The 23,163-nt window shown below is 37.0% G+C and overlaps 1 pseudogene across 1 annotated transcript in view; it reads right to left on the bottom strand.

Annotated features, from left to right (window-relative positions):
* The window catches only part of LOC309643492 (lithostathine pseudogene), a 30,408-nt pseudogene extending 8,556 nt beyond the window's left edge, over nucleotides 1-21,852 (bottom strand). Inside the window, exon 1 of the transcript in view lies at nucleotides 45-21,852. The product of the transcript in view is annotated as a lithostathine pseudogene (transcript). The remainder of the gene's footprint in view (nucleotides 1-44) is intronic.
* Nucleotides 21,853-23,163: the final 1,311 nt, after the last annotated feature.

Raw genomic sequence — 23,163 nt, 5'->3', positions numbered from 1 at the left:
CCCACAATCTGGTCTGTAATTTTCTTTTCACTATCACCCCTAACTGCAAATCCCAGCACTCAGATCTGCATCCATCCAGGTTTTGGGTGTTATAAACAAGGCATAGCAGTAGGACACATAAGCCATGGAGCCTTTGGGACAGCTGATCCATGCAAAAGACAGTTCCTTCTGGGAATCTTCCCCTGGGGAGGAAGAAATAAAGGAGAGGGATGGGGTGAAATGGAGAGAGGGGATTGGAGTGGGGAGGTGACCTTGGGTAACATCTATGAGGCCAGTGATTGGAGCAGTGACACCAAACTCCTGACTGCCTGTCACCATTGCCAACACTCCCAGAATTTTTTTTTTTTTTAATTTTGAACGAAAGTTACTAATTGAGAGATAATCTCTTTTGCTTTTACTCTTCTCTTTTATTCGAAAGTCCAAGGCTTCTCCTCCTCTGGGCTATTCTTACATTGGGTCCTCCAATCATTCTCCTACTCATCTCGTTAATGACACTCTATGCTTACCCTCCTTAATCTACCCACATGAATTAGACTCTAATGAGAAAATGGAAATCATCTCATCCCACTGTTACTGGACCACTGCGATGCCTCCCACCACTAGTTACCCTGAATGAAGGAGTGATGATACAGGAATTGCAGGCAGTGTTGTCATGTGGGGATGCACCATTACCATGGTAAGCACACAGGAGCTTTCCTCCTATTCTTGACTCTGAATAAACACTGGGAACCCAGTGCTAGAGGCAGAGAAATCTCACCTTGGACCTGAGACAGAAGCATTAGTCAGGAGTGCAGAATCCATGGAAGGCAACATTTTGTCTGTGATGTGCAGAGGCAACCAGAGAACTAAAGGAAGGGTGGTCAGAGAGAGGGCATGAGAACTCCCCTGTTGTACCTCTTGTCTTTTCCTCTGTCTAGTCCCCTCAGAATAAATCCATCTTGATGGCATCCATCCCCTTCAATATTTCTTGAAAGAATTGGAAAATCTGTATACGCTCCTACACCTGAGACCTCCCAGAACTGCCTTTGCCCTGTCTCAGAGCTCCTGTGTTCTCTGAGGACCGGGATCCTTGTATACCTTCTCTGAAATGTGTGAGGTGAAACCCCTGTCAGGGGTCTCATCTTCTCTCAGCTCCCACTTACCTGTCTTGCAGGGATCTGCACTGGTTGGTCAAGGCAGAAAAGACTGGGCTTTTATAAGAGGATTTGAAGGAGGGGTGCTGAAATGAATAACAGGAAAGTGGAGCCATGACAGGGGTCATGGGAGGAGCCTGCTTTGGTTCAAGGAGATCCTGCCATGGGGAGGAGTCTCTTCCCAGCAAAGCCTGGGAATTGACTTTTTTTCATTATCAAGTCAGCACTTTTGCCAGGAACAGGTGAAGTTTATTATTTCCCTGAATCTTCCCTGTTAGATAACTGTGGCACAAAATGAGACACTAACTTTTAAGGAGCACATCTCCTGGAGTAGTTCCTCTGGTTGATGTCTCAAATGCTCACTCCTGTAGGCATATACATGTGTTTCTTTCTAACTGTGCAGTAAAATTAAATAAATGTTGGATGTTAAGTGTAGGTAAGTATGGGAATGACAAGTATCACACATAGGTAAAGGCAGAGAAGAACTCTGCCTCTTATACATGGTAGCTAGTTTTAAGGAAAATTCAGAATAATCTCACAAGTCTATAGATGAGCCAAAATCTTAAGGAAAATGAGTTGCAGAAACTTGCCTTGCTGGCCTTCTGAGAGTTGTAACTTCCCTGATGGATAATGATAATGTGATATATTAAGAGACAATGAAGGAATTTCAAACCTAGGAGGACTAGAGTCAAATGATGCAAAGTCAAAGGAAGAATGAGAGAGGGTTAAGGAAGGGTAAGAGGAAGAGGTGGATGAAATTGTAGACCTGATCCTACATTGCATGTAAGTTAGATCTCTACTTCATCAAGATGCTCACTCCCTTGGGCTGATGACAACTGCCTTGCAAACTGTCATTGGATGTAGAAGAATTGTCATTTCTTTTGTATTCTACCTGCGAGGGTGATCAGCTTCGCTTTCACTGAGAAAAACTTATTAGTCAGGTTTATTTCTGATTTGGGAGTTTTGACAACTCTGTGACACTGAACCTATATGGTTCAGGTTTATTTTAGAGATTCTGGTGAAAAGTTAGGCTGGTATTCTCTACAACCCTGACCCTCATGAAGTTTTAATAGGTCAGCTTTTGTGCAGGTGTCTACTGTGGACTTTTGTGAAGGGGTCAATGCAACTCAGCTTGTAGTTGATTCATGTCCTCCAAATCCAAAAGTCAATAGAACTCACAAATAATCTAATAGGAAGGATAGGACAGCCAACAGATTCATTTGTTAAAAAGTAAGAATGGAATTACTTCACCAAAATATACGTAAATGTAAGGATATAACTCTAGTGAGAGTTCGGTGAAAATTAAAGTTTAAAAAAACAGAATATCATGCAAATATGTTAGGATGACTTGAAAAGTAATATTGCTACATTAAAAGTATTATTTCAGGGAATTCTCTGGCGGTCCAGTGGTTAGGACTCCGTGCTCTCACTGACGAGGGCCTGGGTTCAATCTCCGGTTGGGGAACAAATATCCTACAAGCTACATGGCACGGCCAAAAAAAAAAAAGAGAGAGAATTATTTGAGAATAAGTAAATAGTAGCAATCACATATGCAAAATGGAGTATGTTCTTGAATTCTTGAAAAACTCGGTGTTGTGGGGAAAGATACCATTTTACATTAAAATACCCTAAAGATATATAGCAACCTATTCTAGTAAGTAAATTTTAATGTTGTCTTGATTAATAAAGTACACCATTTGAGGGACAGTTGTGAAATTGTCAACACACCCATGGGAGAGCCAGAAGACAGAAAGGGAAGATTTAGGTATCATAGGTAAAATTTTCCCCTCTCTTTAGCTGCCCTTGCTGTCATTTCACTGCCAGAAAATCAGGAATGAAAAAAAAAAAAAAAAAAAAAAAAAAAAAACCTCTAGAACGCTCTAGACTATGGAGTTAGTGACTTAAAAAGAAATAGCATTCCTTGGACTTCCCTGGTGGCACAGTGGTTAAGTATCCGCCTGCCAATGCAGGGCTCACAAGTTCGAGCCCTGGTCCGGGAAGATCCCACATGCCGCGGAGCAACTAAGCCCGTGTGCCACAACTACTGAGTCTGTGCTCTAGAGCCTGTGAGCCACAACTACTGAAGCCGGCACACCTAGAGCCCATGCTCTGAATCAAGAGAAGCCACTGCAATGAGAAGCCCACGCACGGCAAAGAAGAATAGCCCCTGCTCTCCACAACTAGAGAAACCCTGTATGCAGTAATGAAGACCCAATGCAGCCAAAAATAAATAAATAAATAAATTTATTTTTTAAAAAAAGAAATAGCATTCCTCCAAGAAAATAAGGTCTATTTGTCTATTTAGAGTGATCACTCTCAGCATTGTCTTGACAGGAATGCCGAATGTCTTGAGTATGAGTAGAAATCCATGACTTTTAGTTGAAGGTGATTTAATTTATCAAGCAGATGGGATTTTGAGCACATCAGTAGGCTGATATGGGAAGCCTTGGTGTCTTTCCAGTGATGGTTCTGATTTTTCAACTCACCTATGTATCACCATTATAATCCTTTGCTAGAGCTTTAACTGAACAATAGATATAAAGTGGAAAAGGAAGTGAACATGAAGTTGGTAAACCAGATTTTGATTTCTGCTATATCTTCTTAGCTATGTTGTCTATGTTGCCCCTCATTCTTTAAAGAGAGACTGCCTCCCAATGCCCCTTGCATCTCAGGAAGGTGATTTGCAAACAACAGCAGTTATTGAAGCCACTTCCTCCTATCCAGGTTTTTCTGATTCCAGCTTTGTTAATACTTCGTTCCTGTTTTCCACTACCCCCAAGATCTTTGCTCTGAACTAGAATCTTGAGCTCTCTTCCCAGTATCTCCAGACTTAGTGTTTAATGTGCTTTCCCAGTTGGCTTAAATGATCTATTAGGACACTCTTAGCTCTAACTATATAAGGTATGACATACAATTGTTTGGCAAAACATTAAACATTAACATTCTGAGTTACAGGCCCAGGAGGTATTCAACTGGGTGATGATTTGTCTAGTCCCATCAAACTACACCACAAAAGGACTCTAAGGTTATTTATTTGTTGACCTAAACATATTTAGGAGCCCACCAGAAGGTTATATGCTAGATTCAAACATCATGCCTTTGAAATGAGTAGAAACCCAACTGTGCCTTCAAGAATCACTGACCCCACCCAGCATAATGTTGACCACAGAAATTCAAATGCAGATATTTCCTAGTCTCCTTGATCTGCTTAGACAAACTATTGTTGGCTCTGATCTTTAATTTTCTACAGAACTCAGTTTTATATCTTTACCTTCAATCCCAGCATCTTCTGCTATTTTGACTTAGTATATGATTTTGTTTTTGCTAGGACTTTCCTTCCCTCCAGTGGAGTTGTCCCTGCTTCCCTTCACCTACTGTATGCATTATGATACTTTTGGTTGTAACACAAGATCCAACCATAAGCAGCTTAAATAATACAGAGATTTATTAATTTACTTAAGTATTCTGGGAACAGGCTTTTTCAGGTTTCACATTCAGAAGTTCAGAGATGTCAGGACTGTAGGTAGACATCTCCATGATGACCTTGGCCTTTTCCTCATGGCCACAAAACCACAGCAGCCTAGGCATTGTCCAACAATTTCCAGTGCAGTAAGGAAAGAAGGGAAGAGGAGAAAAAAAGACTCCCTTCTTATACATTCTTTCTTACTATGGAGGAATATTTGTCTCACAAGCCCTTAGTCAATGTAGTCTTATATCTTATTGGCCAATGTTGGGCTGCAGTTCTAGTCCCCCCCACAAAAAAAAAGGTCTCAAAATTGTCATAATTTACTATGACCAATCAGGATTCATCTCCTGGGACTGGACATACTGTCTTTCATGCAAAGTTGGGGTTCTGTTAGCAGAATTTAAAAGAATAGCTGTTGTCAAGTCAATCAACATGTCTACTGTACTTACAGCCATGCTCAAGTTCCTTAGTTACTGATCACAGAGGATATTTTGCTAAATTCATAGTCTTTATTGCTGACCAGTTTGTGTCCTGAACTATGCTATAAATTTTCTTCCCCTGGTAAACAATCATGAAGCTTTCCATCTAGAAGTCTAGAACAAAGGTAGGGAAATAGTTTCCATCTTTCCTCCCCCTGTATCCATTCTGTCCCATTGAGCCCTCCATAACTTTGTGCCTTTCAGTCTGTCCAGAGTTCTACTCCTCCTGACACAGTTGATAAAATTGTCCCTCTCCCCTAATATTTATAATCTCTTACCTTCTCTCTCTAGAAACTATTCCCACTCAATTTGGAGGGAAGATAAAGATCCTCCAATTTGTGTGTGAGCCCTCAACACACAAACTTTATATGAGAAACTTTGTATCATATCCGGTACCTGAGTTCCCCTGTGTCCTCTCCTAGAGTGCATACTCCTATTAGGTTGTTGAGAATTCAAAGGTACCTTGACTGAGATAGGACACAGGCTTCTTTCAGGCTCAGTTAGTTTAAGCTATTTGCATATAAGGTGCTAACATGCATTGTAACTCACTCAACCAAAAAGGAATGTTTTAGGAAGGACACAGATTTATCTCAATGCACCCAAGATTAGGGCATATAGCCAAGTCTCACGAAGTACTAGACAAAGGAAGAACAAAATCAGAAAATGAGGGTATGCTCTCCTTCCTTTTCTTTTTATTTCACTGGGTTTCATTCATATTCTTTTAGCCCATCAGTTTCCTTGCCTTGGTGATACAAGAAGAGTGATCAAACATGGTTAATTCATTAGAGTTCTCCTAAACTTTTCTCTTCATGGACTTAAAAATTGACTGCATTCTCAGTGAACAAATTAATTTTCAGTACAATATCTGATTAGTGTAGGTAGGCCTGGGTATGCACTCCCATTCAATCAGTTGGGGCAAGGAATTTGAGTCACTTGGTATTATTATGGGAGCTGCACTCACCTCTTAAATAGGACCTGTAGATGAGACCTAGTTCTTAGAGAAGGGGACCAAGAAGGCACCCCAACATAAGTTACTGCAGCAAACAGATTATCTCAGCCTCTTGTTCTGACCTTGGCTTGTTTTCTGACCTAGATACCCTCCTTGGATATTTCCTCAGGTACCATATCTCCTTCTGACCTTGGACTGTCTTCCACTTATCCAAGAGTTATCCTACTGGTTGTTGTGTTCACTCTTCTCATGGTATTTTTCTAATCCTCATCTGCTTCGAGAACTACGTGTTTTGAATTTCTGCCAGTCACTGGGAACCAATGAACTGGACCAAACCTCATCTCCAGTTGGATCAGCACAACCCCACAGGCTCCTCAGCCTCTGGTGGTGCCTCTATCATTGACTTTACACTCCATCTAAATTTCGGTAGATAAAAATATATAATAGCAATAGCAAATGCACATAATAGTTGGATACAAGTTAGGGGAACAAAGGGACCTTATTTACCAATATCACTGAATGTGACATGTGTTTCACTCTTTTTATTTTTAAGTTTTTCTCTCTCTACTTCATAATGTCCTTATTAACTAGTCTGAGTAATTTGTTCAAATACTATACTTACACAGCTAGATTTTGATTATTTACAATATAATTCTTAATGGTAAGAGAGGAATTCTTCCTCTTATATTAGCCAAGTCTCAGCTTTAAGATTTCTTTACCAAAAAATAAGGTATCCAAGCTGTACTTTTTATTCCTATTACCTTCCAAGTCCAATAATATTAATATTTGCAGATAAGCCTCAGTTGGTTATTCCTAGAATAATACAAGGGGTAAATGATCCCTTTACAAGAATCCAGTATCTTTCTTCCAAGGGTGTCAATATGTGAAGATGACTTAGCAGAGCCAAGTTCAAAAATAGTCTCAGAACATATTTTATTGAAGACCTCACTAAAGCACACTATTTAGGATATATTAACCAAATATTCAGGATGCTAGTTTAGTCCTTTCATCTTATCTTAAGCCTATCAGAAGAAGTGGAAAAGAATAAAATATAAAGATATCACGTATTTTGTGAAACAAGGCAAACGGGACAAACCTCAAACTCCCTCAGGCAATAAGGAAAGTTATCAGTGTATTGGAAAGCTGATACCACAGCTGCTTGAATTTTGTTAGTCATATTCCCGTAATGAATAGTAACTAGTAATTAACAGTAACTATCTTATGACCTATTCAGTTATTGGGGGCAATAAAGTTTTTATCAGGAAATTGTGTCAAATTTTATTTGGTTTCAATGTCTCACATTGGTTTGGGACAGTTCACTCTTGTATTTCATGTTTATTCTTCTAATATATCTACTGAGTATTTTATAAAGGCTATTGGTTATTATTTATTTTTCTTTTAGGATAAACTGGTCATAATACAAGGTGTTCTTCATTTAAGAAATAATTAAGATTATGTTTCCAACAGATTACCACCAATTATATTTAGTTTGTTGGTGGTAATTCTGCAGCTCTGAACTGCATTTCCAGTGGTCACATTTCTTTTGGCAGCAAATAAAAATAAAAAGAAGAAATACTTCCTTAACCATATTGCTTTCCTTTCCTTTCCTTTTTTATTGAAATATAATTGACTTATAATATTGGTTTCAGTTGTGCAGCATCAGGATTCAATATTTTTATACATTATACTCAATTTAAATTTCTTATAAAACATTGGCTATATTCACTATGCTGTACAATATGTTCTTGTAGCTTATTTATTTTATGCATAGTAGTTTGCACCTCTTAATCCCATACCCCTATGTTGCTCCTCCCCTCTTCTCTCTGCCACTGAAAACCACTAGGTTTTTCTCTATCTCTGTAAATCTATTTCTGTTTTTTTGTACTCATTAATTTGTTTTATTTTTTAGATTCCACATATAAGTGACAACATACAGTATTTTTCTTTCTCTGTCTCATCTATTTCACTAAGCATAGTATGTAATACCCTCCAAGTCTATCCAAGCTGCTACAAATAGCAAAATTCCGTATTCACCATTTCTTTGTCCATTCATCTATTGATGAACACTTAGGTTGCTTCTATATCTTGGCTATTGTAAATAATGCTGCTATGAACATTGGGGTGCATGTATCTTTTCAAATTAGTGTTTTTAATTTCTTTGGATATATGCCTAGGAGTGCAACTACTGGATCACATGGCAGTTTTATTTTTAGTTTTTTGAGGAAACACCATACTGTTTTCCATAGTGGCTGCACCAATTTACATTGCTACTAACAGTGTACTAGGGTTCCCTTTTCTCTACATCTTTGCCAACATTTGATATTTGTGTCTTTTGATGGTATACATTCTAATATGTATGAGATGATATCTCATTGTTCTCATCATGGGGTTTTTTTGGTAGCCCTCTGATTAGTGGTTATTTATACTTATAACTTTTATTTCATCTGATATGTAACTGGTGCCTTCAGGGTATTTCCAAGGATGTTTTGGGTACCAACTTATTGTGTGACATTGAGCAAGTAGTTTTCCCAACCTGGGACTTTCTTACCTTGTATCATGGGGAGTTTGGGATTAGACTATCTTCCTAGATCCTTCTAGCCCTGTGGTTCAGTGTTTATATTTCTGAAAAAAAAATATATTGAAGTATAGTTGATTTACAAAATTATTTTATTTTCAGGTGTACAGCATAGTGATTCAGTAATTTTACAGATTATACTCCATTAAAAGTTATTACAAGATAATGGCTATAATTCCCAGTGCTCTACAATATTTACTTTTGCTTATGTATTTTATACATAGTAGTTTGTATACCTTAATCTCATACCCCTATCTTGCCCCTCCCACCTCCCCTCTCCCCAGTGTTAACCACTAGTTTGTTTTCTACATGCATGAGTCTGTGTCTGTTTTGCTATATATGTTCATTTGTTTTATTTTTTAGATTCCACATATAAGTGATAACATACAGTATTTGTCTTTCTTTGCCTGACTTATTTCACTAAGCATAATATTATCTAGGTCCATCAAAGTTCCTACAAATGGCAGAATTTCGTTCTCTTTATGACTAAGTAATATTTCTCTACTTTACCATTCATCTGTTGATGGAGACTTGGGTTGCTTCCATATCTTGGCTATTGTAAACAGTGCTGCTATGAACATTGGAGTGCATATATATTTTCAAATTAGTGTTTTCTGAGGATATATGCCCAGGAATGGAATTGCTGGATCATATGGTAGTTTGATTTTTAGTTTTTTATGGAAACTCCATACTATTTTCCATAGTGGCTGCACCAGTTTACATTCCCACCAACAGTGTACAAGGGTTCCCTTTTCTCCACATCCTTGCCGACATTTGTTGTTTGTAGACCTTTTGATGATAGCTGTTCTGACAGGTGTGAGGTATCTCATTGTGGTTTTGATTTGCATTTCTCTAGTATTTAGCAATATCAAGCATGTTTTCATGTGCCTGTTAGCCATCTGCATTACCTCTTTGGAAAAATGTCTATTACCATTGAGTATGAAGTTAGCTCTGGGATGGTCATAAATGGCTTTTTTTTAGGTTGAGCAATGTTCCCTCTACACCCATTTTGAAGAGAGTTTTTATCATGAATAGACGTTGAATTTTTTCAAATGCTTTTTCTGCATCTATTGAGATGATCTGTAATTTTTATCCTTCCTTTTGTTAATGTAGTGTATCACATTGATTGATTTGTGAATATTTAATCATCCTTGAGTTGCTGAAATAAATCCAAATTGATGATGGCTTATAATACTTTATTTATATTGTTGCATTTGGTTGACCAATATTTTGCTGAGGCTTTTTGCATCTATATTCATCAAAGATCAATTTGGCCTGTAATTTTCTTTCTTTCTTTTTTTCTTTCTTTCTTTCTTTCTTTTTTTTTTTTTTTTTGTAGTGCCCTTGGTATTTGTATCAGGGTAATGATGACCTCATAACATGAATTGTAAGTGTTCCATCCTCTTCAGTTTTGGGGGAAAGCATGAGAAGTATAGGTATTAGCTCTTCTTTACATGTTTTGTGGAATTCCCATGTGAAGCCATCTGATCTTGGACTTTGGTTTGCTTGGACGTTTTCAATTACAAATTCCACTTCACTACTCGTGATCAATCTGTTCAAATTGTCTGTTTTTTCTTGATTTAGTCTTAACAGGTTCGATCTTTCTAGAAATGTGTCCATTTTCTCCAGCTTGTCCAAAATGTTGGCATATAACTTCATAGTAATCTCTTATGATTTTTTGTATCTCTGAATTATTGGTTGCTATTTCTCCTCTTTAATTTCACATTTTTTTGATTTGGGTCCTCTCTCCTTTCTTCTTAGTGAGCCTGGCTAAAGGTTTATCAATTTATTTTATGTTTCGAAAACCCAGCTCTTCGTTTCTTTGATCATTTCTAATTTTTTAATCTCTATTTTATATATTTCCTCTCTGATCTTTACTATTTCCTTCTTTCTGCTGATTTTGGACTTTGTTCTTTTTCTAATTCATTTAGATGGTAGGTTAAGTTGTTTGAGATTTTTCTTGTTTCTTTAGGAAGTTCTCTATTGCTATAAAATTCCCTCTTAGAACTGCTTTTGCTGCATCCCATACATTTTGGAGTGCCATGTTTCCATGTTCATTTGTCTCAAGGTATTTTCTGATTTTTTATTTGATTTCTTCATTGACCCATTGTTTTAGTAGCATTTTATTTAGTCTCCACCTGTTTGTTCTTATTCCATTTTTCTTTCTGTAATTGATTTCTAGTTTCATACCATTGTGGTAGGAAAAATCCTTGATATAATTTTTATCCTCTTAAATTTGTTGAGACTTGTTTTGTGGTCTAGCATGTGATCTATCCTGGAGAATATTCTGTGTGCACTTGAAAAGAATGTGTATTCTGCTGTTTTTTGATATAATGTCCTGTAGATATCTATTAAGTCCAACTGTCTTTTGTGTCATTTAAGAACACTGTTGCCTTACTGGTTTCCTTTTGTATGATCTGTCCATTGATGTAAGTGGGGTATTAAAGTCCCCTACTATGATTGCATTCTTGTGAATTTCTCCCTTTATATTTGTTAATATTTTCTTTATATATTTAAGGGCTACTGTATTGGGTGTATATATGTTAACAAATGTTATATCTTCTTCTTGTATTGATCCCTTTATTATTGTATGATGCCCTTCTTTGTTTTTTCTTATAGACTTTGTATTAAAGTCTACTTAGTCTGATATAAGTATTGCTACCCCAGCTTTCTTTTTGTATCCATCTGCATGAAATATCTTTTTCCATCCTATCACATATGCTAACACAGTCTGATTGTGTCTTTACCTCTGAAGTGAGTCTCTTGTAGGTGGCATATAGATGGATCTTGTTTTGTTTTTTGTCCAGTCAGCCACATCTTTTGATTGGAGCATTTAGTGTATGGGCATTTAAAGTGATTATCAATAGGTATGTACTTACTGCCATTTTTTTACTTGGTTTCTGTTTTTTTTGTAGTACTTTTCTGTTCCTTTCTTCTTCTTTTAGTTTATTTCCTTGTGGTTTGATGTTTTTCTTTAGCGGTAGGCTTGTGTTACTTTCTCTCTAGTTGTTTATGTCTATTGTAAATTTTGGATTTATGGTTACCATGGGGTTCATATATGTTGACCTATAATTATATTTTATTTTAAACTGATAGTCATTAAGTTCAAACATATTCTAAGAGATTTACCTTTTTTAATCTTCACCCCCATGTTTTGTGTTTTTGATGTCATATTTTACATCTTCATGTTAATCCCTTCACTGTTTATTGTAGTTATAAATAGTTCTACAATTTTTGTCTTTTAATCTTTATACTAGCTTATTTAAGTGGTTTACCCATGGCTTTCAGAATGTAGTCACCTTTAGTAGTGGGATTTTCCCTTTTCTATAAAATCTTACTTTTGTTTACCTTTTTTTTTCCAGTTAGCGAAGGCCTTTTAACACATCTTTTAGGGTCAGTTTAGTATTGATGAACTTTTTATTTTTGCTTCTCTGAGAAGTCTTTTATTTTCTATTCTATTCTGAATGATAACCTTGCTGCATAGAGTATCCTAGGTTGTTGATTTTCCCCTTTCAGCACATTAAATATATTTTGGCCTTCAAAGTTTCTGCAGAGAAATCAGTTGATAGCCTTATGGGGGTTCCCTTGTATGTGACTCTTTGTTTTACTTTTGCTGCCTTTAGAATTCTCTATTTATCTTTAAATGTTGCCATTTTAATTATGATATGTCTTCATGTGGGTCTCTTTGGATTCATCTTGTTTGGGGCTCTCTGTGATTCCTGTCCCTGGATATCTGTTTCCTTTTTCAGGTTCAGAAAGTTATATCAAATACATTTTTACTCCTTTCTCTTTATGTTCATATCTTGATGTATTTCTTCATATCTTCATTTTTTTGAGAAATAAAGGAGCAAAAAGAAGTAATAAACAGAAAATACAATAGTAGTCTATTTGCATCACCCCTCAGTTCCACTTCTCTTCTTACTTCTCCGTTATGAATTTTTGATCATTCTTCCAATTTAGGTTTTTAATAATTTACTATAGATGTATAAATCAACATGTGTAGTATTATTTCACACTATTTCATACTATGTAATATTTCCTATTATATACATGTATCATATTTTATATAACATTCTAAAATGTTTTTGTTCATTTGACCTTAGATTTTAAAAATCTGTCTACACTGAGATGATAGTCCTTATTTATTGATTTTAGCTGCAGTGTACTATTTATTCATGTAAGTAGTTCAAAAGGATATATTCATTTTTCTACTCATGGAAATTTACTGTATTTTGTTGACTTTAAGATGTAACTTATCACATTTTAAAACTTCTGAGGGCTTCCTTGGTGGTGCAGTGGTTGAGAGTCTGCCTGCCGATGCAGGGGACACAGGATCGAGCCCTGGTCTGGGAAGATCCCACATGCCGCGGAGCAACTAGGCCCGTGAGCCACAACTACTGAGCCTGTGCGTCTGGAGCCTGTGCTCCACAACAAGAGAGGCCGCGATAGTGAGAGGCCTGCGCATTGCAATGAAGAGTGACCCCCGCTTGCTGCAACTAGAGAAAGCCCTCACACAGAAACGAAGACCCAACACAGCCAAAAATAAAATAAGAAAAAAAAAAAAACCTCTGAAATCTGAATACAGTGCTAATAATGACAAATATGACCTTCATTCTTACTGTGTAGGACAAGGGTCAACAAACTTCTTCCATAAAGGAATAGATAGTAAATAATTTGGTCTCTGTAGACCACACCATGTTTGTCATAAGTATTCATCTCTACCATTGACACATGAAAGCAGCCAAAGACAATATGTAAATGAATGGATATGTCTGTGTTCTAGTCAAACATTAATTATGGATATTAAACTTTGAATTTTATGTCCTTTTTATGTGTCACAGAATATTCTTCTTTTGATTGTTTCTAACTACTTAAAATGTAAAAAAAAAAAAAAAATTCTAAGCTCATGGGCCATAAAAAAACAGGCAGTGTGCAAGATTTTGCCCACTGACTGAAGTTTTCTATATAAACACCTGGTATATATAAAATGAAAAATCAAATAATAACACAATTGATTATAGTATGGTAAGAGCTTTGAAAAGACAAGTATAAAGATTTTTAAAACATAAGACAGAAAGGACCTGATCTGATCTTAGCAGACAGATAATAAGTTGATCTGAATCCAAATTCCAACTGAAGGTTTTCTGCAAGGAACTAGAAAATGCAGATCCAAGTTCCAGGTCCAAAGTCCATGTCCAGAGTATAGGTACTTAGTCAATATCTATGACCAAGTTTAGGTCTAAGTTCAAGTCCAAGTGCTGGTCCAAAGTTCACATATCTAAGGACAAAAGTCCATCCAATGTCATGGTCCAAGGTATATTTTCCCCATCCAGGATCTGGTCTATTATCAGGTACAAGATCTAGGTCAAATTCATTTATGAGTTCCAGATTCAACATCCAGAACAAGGCACAGGTTCAGGGTCAAGGTAAGTTTCTAAAATTCAAGTTCACATCTATGTCTAGAATTGAAGTACAGGTCCAAGGTCAGGTCCAGGTCGAGATATAAGGTTCACGTCTAAGATTAAATCTCTACATCAATGTCAAGGTCTAAATCCCAAGTCTACTACCATGGAGCATGATTAAGATCAGATTCAAGTTTCTGGACAAATTCAGGTTCAAATTATATGTCTTATTTTTCATTCCAATGCCCAAGTCCAGGTAATAAGTTAAGATTAAGGTCCAAGATCAAGGTCTGATATCTAGGTCTTGGTCTGAAGTCCAGGTTCAAAATCATGGTTCCAAGCACAGGTAAAAGACTGAAGGTTCCATTCCAGTGTCTATATTCAATACAGGTTTATGGTAAAGGTCCATATCTGTGATCCAGTGGACATGTCTTAGGTCAGTTCCAGGTCTAGGGCCATGTCTAATGTCAATCTCAAATTCCAGGTTATTCCAGGTTCTATGACGTTCCTCCTTTTTCTCCACAATGACATCTCTTCCTTTGTAACATCTGTCATTTCCCCTAGATTTTATTCATCCTTTTCCTCCTTCTACCTAAATCTAATGTTGATTCCCCAGGATATTCCCTTCTTCTAACACTTGCTAATTCTCCCTCAATATTTCCCCCCATCCTTTCCCTTCTCCTGTCTTATGACACAAGCTGATTCCCAAATACTTTCATAAGCAAGAGCATAAGAGCAAGAAAGCCCAGAAATATACATTCCTCTCAGTTTCACTTTCCTAGTATTGATGCTTTTTGTCTCTCTATGCTGGCTGCTTAGGGCAAGACTGAAAATTAGACCTGAAACAAAGCATTTCATCTGAGTGAAGTCCCTGTATCTGGACAAAGACTCATCCTTCAAGTAAAGAAGAGCACAGTGACAGATGCCACCCTATAATGTGAACAAATACCATCTGAGTTCAGGATTTTAATACTGAATGAAACCTAATATGTTGGTCCTATGTATAATTAGTGAACATGCTTCCCTTGTTATATTCATCTGTATAGCTGTAGGATTTATGAATATGCAAGTTAGAAAACCTTAATATGCTAATCCATATAGTCTATGGTGGCCTTGACTGGGATGTAGCCAACCCTTGTATGTAGTTACTGATAAGGAGTTATGGTCAGAATTAGAACTTGTATTCATAATTCATACATATAAGTAATCCACAGAAGGCTTTTGTTAGTATGAATAAAAATCTATAAAATACAAAAGAATAAATTGGTAACTTATTTTACATAAAAATAAAACACTTTAATGCAAGAGATTTAATAAAATATCAAAGTCGAAAAGCAAACCTGGGAACAACCATTTCTAACGTATACCAAAAATATAACAAATATACAATTATTTCCCATAAAACAATTTTAAAAGACCAACACTCAGTAGAAAAATTGTAGAGAATATGAAAAAATAGTTCACAATAAAGGAAATATAATTTTTTTAAACATATAAAAATATGAATGATCTATTACAAATATGCTCACATATAATAAAATAGTTACAAATTTAAACTACACTGTACTTTTTACTCTATTTTTTGATAAGCTTAAAACTTCTCGAAAATGAAGTCTATTAATTAAAGTAAAAGTATACTGACTCAGAGTGACAAAGATCTAGACGTTCGATTGCACACTATGTGAGCAAGAATGTGAGGGAGCGGAATCTTCATATATGAAGCTAGGGAAGATAAATTAGTTTGCTGCCTCTCCCTCCATAGGGCAATTTGGCAATATCTATCAAAATATACAATGTGTGTACCATTTGATCCTAGAGGGTTTTTCCTTGATATTTATTATACGAATATCATTGCATGTATACAAAATTAAATATGTTCAATGTTGTTCATTATAAGGCTATTAGTAACTGGAAAAGAATAGAAATAGCCTAAATATGTATCAAAAGAGTAGAATAAATAAACTATGGTATCTCCTTTCAATGAAATACAGATCCACAGTCGCTGAGCACAGTGTGTTTTATAATTCAGAACTTTTGGATTTAAAGGTAATATGGTAACTGTGCATTACATGACATTCCCAGACTAGGACAGCACCTCTTTATCAACCACATTAACATTCTGCAGCAATATGTTTGAAAAATCACATTAAGTAGGATATATAAAGACCATAATATCTAAGTATCTTCAGGGCAGGGCAGGGCAGTTCAGATAGGGTGAGATTGCATTGCTGGATCAGGCAGAATAGTGGTTCCTTAAAGATGTTCATGATGTCCTAATCCTTGGAACCTATGAGTCCCAGGGTTACATGACATCACATTAGTTTATATATATTAGGTTACATGACAAAAGGAATTTTACAGATGTAATTAACATTATGGACATTGAGATGGGGAGAGTATCATGTATTTTCTGGATGAATCCAGTACAGTTGCATGAAACATTAAGAATAGAGAACCATCTCTGGCTGGAAATGAAAGTCAGAAGAGAAGAGGAAGAGAGATGTGGCAGAAAGGAAAGGCACAGAGGACTCTATGAACCATTGTTGGTTTACAGGTGGAGGGGGCAAAAAAGAATACAGATGTCCTCAGAGGGACTGAGAGAGGCTGACATCCAACAAGGAAATGGAGACCTCAGCCCTTCAAATGCACAGAACAGAATTCTCTGATTGGTCCATGTCATACCTAGACTTCTAAACTGTTTTAAGAATCTAACTTTGTGGTAATCTGCTCAGGCAGCAATGGAAAACACAATCACCAAATAGAAAACTAATACAATCACCAAATGAGTAATAAAAAACACTTTGTTTTCAACTTTTTTTACATTTTATTAAAGTATAATATATATGCAGAGAAGTCCACAAATGACACAGGAATATTTTAACAAATTTTCAGTGACTGAGTACATTAGTGCTTCCAGAGCCCAGACCAGGAAATAGTACAGTATCAGCATCCCAGAAGATCCACCTGTGCTTTCTTCCACAGAGGCCTGACTTCAGATACTTCAATAAGTTAGGCCTCCTTCTGTACTTGACATAAATGAAATCATAAAAGATGTGCCATTTTGTGTCTGGCTTCTCTCAATCAACTTTGTGTTTGTGAGATACATCTAAAATATTTTGTGTACTTATAGATTGTTCATTCTAATTGGTGTATGGTATTCACGATATGGATATACTGTAATTTATTTAACTTTTTTTCTGTTAATGGACATTTGGGTAATTCTCAGCATTTGGCTTTGTGAGTAATGCTGCTAGGAACATTCTAATACATGTCTTGTAGCATATACATGTACACTCTATTCTTAGATACGTATCTGGGAACGAAATACTCAGTGATTTAAAGTTTTGTTTTATTTTGTTTTTCTGAAAGGCAAGTAAAGAATTGAAAATCCATACTATATATCCATAAAAAAAGAACATGGCAGCTCTTCCTATACTGATGAGAAAAAAATCCTAAGAGATTATTATACGTGAATAAAAGGTACAAATAGAGTACATTGTATTTTGTATAAAAAGAGGATAGTAAATTATATTAATATTTGCTTTCATATGCATGAAGAAACTCTTGGAGGATAATAAAAGTGACCACTTTCATATATAGGGAGTGGTGGTGGGAATCCAAGGTGGAACCAGAAGTAGGAGAAAAACTTCTCATGCACACATGTACACACACGTGTGTGTATATATATCCAGCTTTTAGCAATGCAGCCCTTCTTCTGGGGCAACTGCTGCCTTCCCTGGGGAGAGCTCCAGTCCTCTCTCTATAATAAATGTGACTAGAGGCATTGCCCTGCTTCATAATAAAAACAAACAAGAGAATCAAAACACTTTTTAAAACCATAATTATATTTTAAAATAAAATACCCTCATTTTGTGTAAGGCTCTAAAGGGAAAACACTGCATCCAATTTTCCCTGGTTTAAAACTGTGGCACATGTTTCCTAGGTAAAATTTTATAAGAGAAGTTAGCATGCTTTCCTTCCACCCTAATGAAGACCTGGAGTATACTATCCAAATAGGAAGCAATGTAAATGTGAGAAATCAAGAAGTGCTTTTTCAATGCTCAAAACAATGACCATATTTGTTTCCTCCATCCATGATATATATTCCCATGGCAACCTCCTAAAAGGAGCAGCCTCACAGCCAGGCTTGGCTGCATGGGCCTGCCAGACCTCTGCACTTCTTCACCTCCTTTGGCCCTGTCCAGTAGGAAAGCACAGGGAGGCACAGAGCCACCTATTCTGTCCAAACATAAAGCCAAAATACATTATGAGTGTGAAAGTGACTCAGCAATTTCTGGTCCCAAGTCAAAGCTCAGTAAAAGTTTGTACCGTCTTCTCCAATCACAGTCATAAATCTGGCTTTTTCTGCCTAAGAAGTCATCATAATTGATGAAATGGCTACATTTCAAAGACAAAATAGTCAATATACTGGGCAGGTTTCCCCATCCATTTCTCGGAAGCCATACACGCAATTTATGACCCTTCTAACTGATCATCATTCAGGAATGCATTGATTTTTTTAACCACATAGTTGACATCTCTGATCCATGGCTTCAAAGGAAACTGATATTTAAACAGCAAAATCATTTCAGCCTTTATATTTGTAAGTGATCAGCAATTCCCATCATTTTATACCACTTTCTGCAAGCTTCTGGCTCCGAGAGAATCTATGATTTATGGCCTTCACATTGAAGAAACAAATCAGCGTTTCTTCAGTGCAGGAGCTCTGTTGAACATTGTGGTTGACAAATTCTAAAGATATTCCCCCAAGATTTCTGCCCCCTGGTTATTCAATTAAACACTAGTCTAGGTACTGCTGTAAGGACGTTTGTAATTAAGGCTACCATGTATCTGCTCTTAAATAGGGAAATAGTCTTGGATTATCCGGGTGGGCACATCACATGAACCCTTCAAAGAAGAAGAGGAAGACAGAAAAGTCAGTCAGAGAGATGTGGCAGAGGAAGCCAGGAGAGATTAGACAGCAAGGGAGGACAGAGACACCTTAAGAGTGAAAAGGACGTGACCCTTTATTGCTGGCTTTAAAAATGGAGGAAGGGGAGCATGAGCTAAGGAATGTTGTTATCCTCTAGAAACTGAGAACAGACCCCAGCTGACTGCCAGGAAGGCAACAGAGACCTCCGTCTTACAAGCACAAGGAACTGAATACTGCCAACAACCTGAGTCAGCTGGGAAGAAGATTCATCACCAGTGCCTCTAGAAAGGAATGCTGCCCTACTGCTACGTTGGTTTCAGCCTCGTGAAGCCTGGAGCAGAGAAACTGTTGAGCCATGCTATGCCCAGATTTCTCAAATACAGAACTGTGAGATAATAAAAGTGTATTGTTTTTAGTTGCTAAATTTGTGATTATTTGCTATGGGAGCTATAGAAAATGAATACAAATATTTATTAGGTTTTATGTAAGAAGTAAAATTTTCCGATAAAACATGACATGGTGTCATCCTCACACAAACCTCAGTATTCACCCCAATAGCATAGTCATTAACATCCTTACTTTCCTCTGCCTCATTCTGTCTGTATCACCATGTTCTCAAGACAGACTATTGTGACTCTATCATTCACGAATAAATGTGTTTCAAAGCACTTCTGCAAAAACTGAGTGTTACTCATCTTTTAAATTTTTATAGCACCTAGTGCAGAGCCTTGTGCATTGAAGGTCTTCAATAACCACTCATTGGAGTAGATGAGTTATTTTTTTTTCCCATGAATGTCATCTAAACACTTTTATATTCTGAGATGTTTTCTCCCAAGTATAAACCAATTAATGATAATATGTCACATGTGGTCATTGAGTTGTAGCTCCCTTGAAATGGGACTCAATAACACTAATGCAAACAAACCCTTGCCTGACCTCCTAGTTCCACTGGTATATATTTAGGAAACAGGTTGTGGTGTAAGTTTCAGTCTGTGGCTGTGGCTAGAGGTAAGAAGGAACACAAAATTAGGGATCAGTCTGTAATTATATCTAGAAGTCAGTCTGAAAAGAGGGATCAAGTGTTGGTCTATAGACTTAGAAACATTCTTGAGGATTAACTTGTGGTTAGCACTTATATCATTTTCTGCTTGTGGCTTAAGCAGAGTTCTAAATTAACTTTGGAAATTCACCAAAATCTTCAGATTGGTTCTAAGCCTTCTTCAGCATTTACTCTGTGTAAAAACTGACAAATCTCCCAAATTAATGAGCCATGCAACTCCAGGAAAACTGTTTACATTTCCTTAACCCCAAGAATAGGGAGGAAGATTTTGTGAGACATAAAGCAAGTGAGGGAAGTGCTCATGCCCTGTGACAATAGCAGAACCCAGCAAGAAGAAGAAAGACTCCTCTTTCCTGGCAAGGACTCAGCCGGTGAAAAGTCATGGACTCTGTTTACTACAGCCCTCCCAACTTCCTTTTCCCCTCTATAAAGGTGGTCTCCTTCCCTTGTCATGTGGGGAACTTGCACATGACTTGCCACAATTGCAGACTCTGGAATCCCAATTCTCTGTTAATCCCAAATAAACCCACCTTTGCTGAAGAAATATCTGGCAGTCTATTTGTTTTAGGTTAATATTTTTGGTGACCCATACAGGGAACAGATAAGACACCCAAAGCCTCCAGGGCTGGTGAACAAATAGGTGCAGAACCCACAATTGAGCCCCTTTTTGCTCACTGCTTTTCTCATTGACCTTGAAGTTTGAAGTTATGTCTTTCTCCTGGATTCAAGCTCACACCCTCTTTGCATTTGAAGCTCTCCAGGTTTAATTCATCATCTATTTTAAGGTTTGTCTTTCTGGTTAAGGCCTTGTTCTGTTTGCAAGTGCTCATTTGGCACTTCAGTCTGATTTTGAGATCAGACTGCTTCAACACAACCTGGCTGATAATGCTTTCAGCCCTTTCCTTCAGAAGCAGGGACTGCTTCACTGAAACTGTGCTGGCTTTTCAGCCTCAGCCTAGTCCTTTGGAAAAATCTGTTCTCTGGAAACTGGATAAAAAATCTTTGACCTGGCTCTTCTGGACCAAACTGTTCCCTTAAACTGGCTGGTATTAGCTTGCAAGCTGTTTGAAGTGAGCTGTATAAGCTGTTTGAGAATTGTTCTTTTACTCAAAGTAAAAGAACTTCTGAGAAATGGAATCTCAGTTATCCAAGTACTTTGAGACTGCCCTGCCCAACAGGGCCTCTGGCTGATTTTATGTTTAAAAACCACAGTTCTTACTCATGCTCATTTCTAACTAAATGGACCAACCTGATCAAAGTAAATTTAGACTATCAATGGCTGTTATGGGATTTTTGAATTCCCCAAACTTATTTCCTTAAAGCAAATTGGATTACAATGGCTCAAAAATTTCCAGAACTGAGGAGAACGTCTCTTTCAATTGGTATTTTGAGGCTTCCAAATGCTACCAAGATTCTAAAATTGCCTCTCTTTATAATAAAACTTTAAGATTAACTGAGGCGAGATAAATAATTAAATAAAGATAAAATGGCTCCCAAAGCCTCAGGCTCTACTTCCATGGCTTCCTGTCTCAGGCTCTGCCCCCAGTGCCATCTTGTTTCTCTCCCTTGGCTCCTCAGACACCACTTCCAGCACCCTTTTCCTCCTTTCCTTGTATACTGTTTACACCTCCTCTATACCCTCAATTTCCCCACACTAATTCTCTAACCAAATTTCCCCTTTTCTCTGAAACTCTCTCCACACACTTTACTCTGAATTTGTTAGAACCAGTTTCTTTAAAATACAGCCTTCTGAGGATGCCAGAGGCTAAACCCCTTAATTTATTTATTTTTAATAGGTCTTTACTGGAGTATAATTCTTCAAAGTACTGTGTTAGTTTCTGTTGTACAACAAAGTGAATCAAAAAAAAAAAAAAAAAAACAAAGTGAATCAGCCATATGCATACATATATCCCCATATCCCGTCCCTCTTGAGCCTCCCTCCCACCCTCCCTATCCCACCCCTCTAGGTCCTCACAAAGCACCAAGCTGATCTCCCTGTGCTATGTGGCTTCTTCCCACCAGCCAACTATTTTACATTTGGTAGTGTACATATGTCGATGCTACTCTCACTTCGCCCCAGCTTCCCCCTCCCCCCTCCTCCATGTCCTCAAGTCCATTCTCTATGTCTACATCTTTATTCCTGCCCTGCCACTAGGTTCATCAGTACCATTTTTTTTTTTTTTTAGATTCCATATATATGCATTAGCATACGGTGTTTGTGTTTCTCTTTCTGACTTACTTCACTCTGTATGATAGACTCTAAGTCCATCTACCTCACTACAAATAACTCAATTTCATTTCTTTTTATGGTTGAGTAATATTCCACTGTATATATGTGCCACATCTTCTTTATCCATTCATCTGTCGATGGATATTTAGCTTGCTTCCATGTCCTGGCTATTGTAAATAGTGCTTCAGTGAATATTGTGGTACATATCTCTTTTTGAATTATGGTTTTCTCAGGGTATATGCCCAGTAGTGGGATTGATGGGTCATATGGTAGTTTTATTTTTAGTTTTTTAAGGAACCTCCATACTGTTCTCCATAGTGGTTGTATCAATTTACATTCCCACCAATAGTGCAAGAGGGTTCCCTTTCCACCACACCCTTTCCAGCATTTATTGTTTGTAGATTTTTTGACTGGTGGGCTGCTACCTCATTGTAGTTTTGATTTGCATTTCTCTAATAATTAGTGATGTTGAGCATCTTTTCATGTGCCTCTTGGCCATCTGTATGTCTTCTTTGGAGAAATGTCTATTTAGTTCTTCCACCCATTTTTTAATTGGATTATTTGTTTTTTTGATATTGAGCTCCATGAGCTGTTTGTATATTTTGGAGATTAATCTTTTGTCCATTGTTTCATTTGCAAATATTTTCTCCCATTCTGAGGTTTGTCTTTTCATCTTGTTTATGGTTTCCTTTGCTGTGCAAAAGCTTTTAAGTTTAATTAGGTTCATTTGTTTGTTTTTGTTTTTATTTTCATTACTCTAGGAGGTGGGTCAAAAAAGATCTTGGTGCAATTTATATCAAAGAGTGTTCTGTGGACTAAAGGTAAACTGTAAGTCATAGTCAAAGATTTTCCCAAAGTAACTGAATATTCTCACAGATTTGCTGAAGGATTGAAATTAATCATTCAAACTTATCAACCTGGTTTCTCTGACTTATA

Source organism: Balaenoptera physalus (genome assembly GCF_965194825.1).
Source record: "Balaenoptera physalus genome assembly, chromosome: 15".
In the NCBI taxonomy this organism is placed as follows: Eukaryota; Metazoa; Chordata; class Mammalia; order Artiodactyla; family Balaenopteridae; genus Balaenoptera; species Balaenoptera physalus.
Note: the sequence above shows the minus strand (reverse complement) of the source record. Positions and strands in the feature narration are given on the sequence as shown.